Source organism: Chinchilla lanigera, unplaced genomic scaffold (genome assembly GCF_000276665.1).
Source record: "Chinchilla lanigera isolate Chin_1 unplaced genomic scaffold, ChiLan1.0 scaffold00069, whole genome shotgun sequence".
Taxonomy (NCBI): Eukaryota; Metazoa; Chordata; class Mammalia; order Rodentia; family Chinchillidae; genus Chinchilla; species Chinchilla lanigera.
Genome location: NW_004955470.1, coordinates 3762764 through 3769835, shown reverse-complemented (window position 1 = coordinate 3769835; position 7072 = coordinate 3762764).

Sequence of the window (7072 nt, the reverse complement as noted above, 5' to 3'; positions counted from 1 at the left end):
ACCACCCTTACGGAGGGCGAGTGGTAGAAAGTGGTGCTGCTTGGGCGTTTCTGAAGGGGATGGGAATTAGGAGCATGTTTTGCCCCAAGGGAAAGAAACCACAGGGCAGCAGAAGGAGATGCCTCCGTGAGCCTTCTGCTCCTGCTTGTCCCTAACGGACGTCCCTCTGGATCTCAGGGGGTGGGACCTCAGCAAGCTGGGTTTTAAAGTTTCCCAGAGACCTAAATGTGCAGTGTTGGAGAAGCATTGGGAAGGTGGTTAAAAGTCCAGACTTAGGAGCTGGAGCCAAGAGCTGACCTGGCCCGAGGTAGTGGATCTGTGTCTTTCTCATTTGCAAAAGGAGTAAGACTGTTTACCTGGTAGGGTTGCTTCAAAAATTCATACTGTACAGTTGACCTTGAACACCTCAAGGGTTAGGGGCACTGGCTCCTATGCAGTTGAAGACCCACATGTAACTTGACTCCCCTACAACTTAATAGCCTGCTGTTAAGACCGGAAGCCCTATGGGCTGCAGAGCTGATGAACATGGATTTTGTGTGCTACATGTATTGCACATGCTGAAAAACCCCCAAGAACTGCCAGGGGCCACTTTTTTGCAGTACACCATTTCCTGGAGAGACACTGCTCACTTAGTGACCAATGTCACGGGCATTTTAGGCAGACTCAGCACTGGAGCCGCCCCAGTGGCAACAGGAGATGGCAGCACAGACAGTGACAGTGTTACCACCGCCTGTTCCTGCAGCTGTGATTGAATACTACATCGGGACCTTCTGGTTTGCTACACTTCTGTTCCCCGCAAGCAGTGTTGTGTGTACTGTGTGTGTGTGTAGGTTTTGATAAATTTTAACTTTATAATGTGTCTTACAGTAGGAAATGCGATTTATATATATTTATACATTCATGACATTTTTCTGTTTTCAGTGTTTCTGGGCCATGAATTTCATCTGTGGGTTTTTTCAAATTGCCACAAATTCCAGTACTCGTGCGCACGCACATACACATACACACACACACACAGATGTGCAAGGTACGAGACAGCACTCAAGACAGTGTCACTGTCTTATTTTCTCTTGTTGGTGTTTCTGGATGGGAAGAACGTGACACTGTCCCTCCTCAAATATGTCCCCTCTGTCCCCTGGAAGCTGAGGCAGCTGTGCTCTCAGTGTCCCTGGGGCCTCCTCCATGGCCCGTCGTCATGTCTGGTCCCTCAGTGGGGACAGCAAGGCAGGAGGAGAAGGTCCCCTCTCTGCGGTCGCACCCCTGATGCACACCATCTCGGCCTCCTTCTTTGGTCTGAAGACCTCCTCCAGCCCCCGGGAAACAGTTTCTATTTTGAGCAGCTGTGTGTCCAGTTAAGATTTGAGGCTTTGCCAAATGACAGGCAAAAGGTATTTTCATCACTTCAGAAGACTGACACTTTCAATTGTCGAAAGCAAAAACAGCATTAGTTTCAGTAAATCACCTAGAATGGAGCAGATATTCTAGAATTTTACTCGGCGCCTACACGAAGCCAGTTGCTGTGTAATCCTGGGCTTAGCCCCCATCCTCGAGAGCCCGAAAGACCCTTGGCTCCCCCATCTGTGGCAGCCTTCGTTGCCTCGGGCTCCTCCCTCTGTGGCCCCCGTGCCAGGGGTTGGGCTCTCAGGCCCCTATTTTTGCCTCATTTCTGGCCCCTGGTTGTGTCTCACTCTTGTTTATGTCTTTTTCTTCTTTGTCTTCTGACCCTCACGCATCCTGCGTTTGTGTCGCCTGCTCGGACCGCTCTCTTTTGGAGCACAAGTGTCGTTACCACGAGTGCCTGTGTCCTTTGGTTCCCTTCTGGGAGTGCTGCAGTCGCCTGGGCTGTGGGTCCACAGCTGGAGAGCAGGACTCATTTGAAAAGTAGGAGTGATGGGAGAGGAGCAAAGAGCATAAACATTTGGGACTTCACAGCCTGATTTCCTCTTTTAAAATGTCACAGTCTTCCCTTTCCACCAGAAGAGACAGCAGTGGCAAAGTCTGTAGAAGCTTTGGGGCCAGGCTGGGGTGTGCTTAGGGACTGCAGTGTGGCCAGCCCTGAGCGGTCTGCGCTCCTTCAGTATGACCTTGACCTTCACCCATCATGACAGAGACCAGCCTCGATGGGACGTGGCCGCTCCAGCTCCCCAGAGAAAGATACATTCATGGCGCAAATGCTTCGAGAAACGGGCCGGCTGTGTGAGTCAGGCCTGGAGAGCCAGGCCAGGGCCAGCTCTGCTGTTAGTGAATAAAACACGCAGGAGCCCAGCGTCATGGGGTCTGAGGTGACGGTGTAGTTGTGGGACATCCGCTCTGCCATGTTGCCCATACCTTCCCCGAGCCTGGCAGTGAGCGCCTGCACGACCAGATGGATTTCCCCCTGTTCTCTGCTTGTTTGGACTTGGGCCCATTCGGGACGTTGCGTCTCTATAGTGAGGGTTGCAGCCACTATTTGAACAAAGGCTGCTCTAACGGGAGTTTCTGCGGAGGGGGTGGAAGGCACCGCTTTTCATCTATGAGCTTCGGAGGCTTAGGATGTGCCTGTGACACACAGCTCTTCCCTGGTCTCCCTGGGCTCCTCGCCTTAGTCCACTGGGATCCAACCTGTTTTCTATTTCACTGCAATTCCTTGACAAAGATTTTGGTGCTATCTTTCAAGGTCACAATGTACATCCTGAAAAATACTCCTAACCGCACGAAAGGCATCCTGGGAGAGGTATGTGAGGTAGTAATTAGCTTCTGTCAACAAAGCACTCCAGACTGAGTGGCTTCAGTGACACCCATTTGCCATCTCCCATGCAGTTCTGAGACCAGAGGTCTGAGATCAAGGAGTGGGTCCCAGTGTTTTATTCTGAGGACTGAAGGGAGAATATTCCAGGCTTCTCCCGGTCGCTGGCAGTCTTTGGTAACCCTTGGCTCTTGAAGCATTGTCTGGTCTCTGCCTTTGGAGTCCCTGTGTATGTGTCTTGTTCACATTCCACTTCATATAAGGGTATCAGTCTTCCAGGATGACCGCGTCTTATTTCACGTCATGACTTTCTAAATAAGGTCACATTTTAGGATACTGGGGATTAGATCCCCAAAACTCAAATTTCAGGGAAACCCACGGCATGGAGAGACCTGTAGAAAACCTAATTTAGGAAAAAACCTGGCAAAATAAATGTCTGGAAGATGCTGCCCTCGCCTGAGCCCTGAAAGACCCCTGCCGGACACCTGGCTTGCAACTTCAGTGTGGAGCAGCAGGGGGCAGTGCAGCGCCACAGGATGGGGCCTCTGCCTCCGGGCTGCTGGCGGGACAGGTTCATGCAGCCTGGGGCTCCCTGGCTCCCCTGAGCAAATGAGAGGAAGCGAGTTAGACAACCACAGCCTGTGTGGGCGGAGAGGACATTGGCTTGAAGAGGGTGTGTCCCTTTGGGCAACTGGCACATTCATGGGCTCCCACAAGGTGACCAGGGTGTGTTTATGGGGGACAGACAGACAGACAGACAGACAGCTGGAGATAAAGAGGCGCAGCTTCGATCTGCCTTCCTGCTTCTGGTGGCAGTGGAATTTCCAGTCTAGGTAGCTCATCCAGATCTGGCCAGGACTGGTAGTCAGAGACGGGAGCCAGCTGCCCCCATCCTCCTGTCCTAGCTGTGCTCGCCTACTGCATTTCAGTGCCTCGGACGGGATACAGAGAGGTGGCAATCGGCATGGATTTGCTGAGCAATCATAGGTGCTTGATGACTTCAAAAGGACAAAGCAGCAGGGAGAAGGCACCGAAAGAAACTGGGTTGGACAGCTTGGCACCTTTGGCCAGCGGAGCCTCTGCCCCACATGGCTGGCTGCTGTGGCTATGACTGTCCTCATGGGCCAGTGAGCCGCTGCTGGCACCTTCACCCCAGCTCTGATCCCTGACAGCATCCTCGCCTCCCCATGACGATCCAGTGATTCCATGCGCTTATGCATTGTTAAGACGCAGAAATCTGAAGAAAAGCTGGATACGTGTCACTCCTGTAATCCCAGCCCGAGGCAGGAGGATCACAAGTTTGGGTCTAGCCTGGGCAACTTAGCAACTTAGCAAAATCTTGTCTTAAAATAAAAATACTAAAAAGGGGCTGGGGATGTAGTTCACTGGGAAGGCCCTGAATTCCTAGTACTGAAAAAGAAAGAGAAATAAAGAAAGAAAGAAAGAAAGAGAAAGAAAGAAAGAAGAAAAGAAAGAAAGAAAAAGGAAGAAAAGTATCCATGCAACCAAGAGAATTGAGGAGGACCACCTGGATGACTGTCCTTGAAAGAAGAACACCTGTCTCCGTCTTGGCTAAACCAGGCCCTATTTCCATGTTCTGATGTGTATAGAGCTGGCTGGGACTTTTCCTTATCCCCTCAGTTGGCTTTAAGTAATGCAAATGGATCTAGCCAGGTGCTGATGTGTAGTCTTTGAAGCAAAGCAGCATGTCAGCGTTGCCCTGCCCCATAGCTCCCAAGAAGTATGTGCCGGGCTGAGAGAGCCATGCAGCTGAGATGGAGGCCTGAGATAAGAGGCTATGACTTCTCAGGTCATAAAAAAATTACACATCAGAGCTGAAGCACGGACCCCAAAACATTAGATGCTGCCCCGAATTGTGATACGCACATTACTCTTTCTGCATCTCTCTCTCTCTGCATATCACAGAGGTGATTTCAGACCTCCTAGCTAGCTGAGCTCACGGCACTTGAGTACTTCCCAACACTCTCGCAGTCACTCATCCTCAAGCCACTCCCTTCTTCATGAAATACTAAAACCTGGATTCGGCCCTGGGTCGAGGCCTTTGTCCTGGGTAGCCATCACACTATCTGGACTTAGGACCTTCTTTGCTCTCCACAACTACAAATATGTCTTAGTGCCAGGGCTGGGGATTTAGCTCAGCGGCACAGTGCCTGCCTGGCAAGCGCATCGTCATGAGTTCAATTCCCAGTACTGGAAAAAAAAACCCAAAAAAAAGAAAAGAAAAAATGTCTTAGTGTCTTTATTGCCATGCATTGCACTGAAAGTGGTAGATTGGAATTAATTTATTAGAATTCCAATAACCTTTCCATGGGATTGCAAAAGTATATTCTTCTGGACCTCGATAAGGTCCAGAAGGGCTTTCTATAATCAATATCTTTTTTTCTATGCTTGTACTTACCTGTACAGATTTTTTTCTTTTTCCTTGCAGCTTTACTCAAACATTCATGTACATAGTATTTTTGTTTGTTTGTTTGTTTGTTTGTTTGAAGACAAGGTCTCACTATGCAGTTCAGGCTGGGCTTGAACTCACTATGTAGCCCAGGCTGGCCTTGAACCTGCAGTGATTCTCCTGCATCAGCCTCCTGAGTACAGGTATTATAGGCAGGCGCCATCCCGCCCAGCTTTTGCTTTGTTTTTAAAAACTAGTTCTTAAAAGTTGTGAAACCTTCTCCCCAGCCCTTTCCCCTTTTGGGACACAGCCAGCAACTGCCCTGGGCAGATGACATGCGCAGTAGAATCAGGATCTCCCTGCTTCCCCTCCCTCACCCATCCCCCCTCCCAGGATGCTCAGAGCTAATCACACTGGGGTTGTTTAGCACTTCCATTGTGACTCACAGACTAGACAGACAGCAGGACTCCTGCCTTGCGCAAGGCTTTGTTTTTCTAGAGCAAGTCCTTGGCTTCTCATTTGTTTAGTTTGTTGTGTTCTTGCAACTAATACAACACCACCCTCTCAGCCCTTGGAATTGCCACTCTTTAGGGGTAGGAGGTGTGACGGTCCCACCTGCTGGGGACATCTGGGCAAATGGTGGCTCTTTCTGTCCACCTGGGACTCCTTCTCAGCTCATTCATGTTCCCTGGGTCCTTTCTCTTCCTCTTTCTTGGTGTAGTTCCTCATTGATTGCCCAAGGAAAAAGGGCGCACCAAGGCACCCCCTGTGAGATCCTCCTATGCTGGATAATTCAGCTGCGTAAAGAGATAGCAGCTGGAGAGTCTCTGGCTGTAGCTGGCTGCCAGGCACATGTGCTCCTCTCTCTTCAGTCCCTGCGGCTGCCATCAACAGTGCTTTTAGGTTCCCCTCGGCTCATCTGCACCACTCGACCGTCACACGCTCCGCTCTGCCACCGTTAACCACCATGATGGTGAAACTCAAAAAGGCTGGTAAAAAGCAAGGTGACCCCAAGAAAATGGCCGCTCCTCTGAAGGAGGTAGAAGATGGTGAGGATGAGGCGCTATCAGAAGATGACAGCAGTGGAGAGGAGGTTGTTGTCCCTCAGAAAAAAGGCAAGAAGCTTGCCATGACCCCAGCAAAAGAGTAGTGGTTTTCCCAACCAAAAGATTGTGATTGCCATGCCTGCCTAGAAGACAGCTGTCACCTCAGACAAAACATGGCGGCAGCCGTGCCAGCCAAGGAGACAGTGACACCTGCCAAGCTGGTTACAGCACCTGGCAAGCAGGAGCCGCGCTGGGGAAAGCTGTGGTAGAAGCCCCGGGTAAGAAGGGCGCTGTTACTCCAGCTAAGGGAAGAAAGAATGGTAAAAACGCAAGAAAGAAGACATGGATGAGGAGGAAGAGGATGGTGACAGCGAGGAGGAAGAGGAGGAAGACAACCACAGCCCCCAGAGGAGAGAAAGCTCCTACCAACGCCACTCTTGTAAAAGCCAAGAACGTCGCTGAGGAGGAGGAGGATGAAGACGAGGAAGAGGTGGAAAAGCCTGTCCGAGAAGCACCTGGAAAACAAAAGGAGGAAATGACCAAACAGGAGGCAGCTCCTGAAGCCAGCACACAGAAAGCGGAAGGCACAGAGCCAGTGACAGCTTTCCATCTCTTCGTTGGAAGTCTGAGTTCTAACAAATCTGCTCCTGAATTAAAAGCTGGTATCAGCGAAGTTTTTGCTAAAAAGGATCTCCCTACTGTGGATATCAGGACGGGTACAAATTGGGAGTTTGGCTATGCAGACTTTGAATCTGCTGAAGAGCTGAAAATGGCCTTGGAACTCATTGGTTTAAAAGTCTTTGGCAGGGAAGTTAAACTAGAGAAACCTAAGGGAAAAGACAACAAAAAAGACTGAAAGCCGGACATGGTGGTGCACGCCTGTAATCCCAG